We start from the raw sequence: 236 nt of genomic DNA, 5'->3' as shown, positions 1-236 counted from the left end.
ACAGAATTTTTTTCTGGATTACCTTTGTCTCATCAGCCTAAAATAGATTAATACCTGTCCATCATTGTAGTAACAAAAGTGTATGAAAAACATATCCCCATTTAATTAGCATTTCAATATCAATTCTGATAAAAAAAAAAATCTAGTATAAAAGATCCCTTTGCTTTCATACAAAGACCACAGAATTTCCAGACATTGGGTCTCAAGTATGGTCAGTCACAAAGCAAACAACAGGG

The sequence above is a fragment of the Panulirus ornatus genome, chromosome 32 (genome assembly GCF_036320965.1).
Source record: "Panulirus ornatus isolate Po-2019 chromosome 32, ASM3632096v1, whole genome shotgun sequence".
NCBI lineage: Eukaryota > Metazoa > Arthropoda > Malacostraca > Decapoda > Palinuridae > Panulirus > Panulirus ornatus.
Note: the sequence above shows the minus strand (reverse complement) of the source record.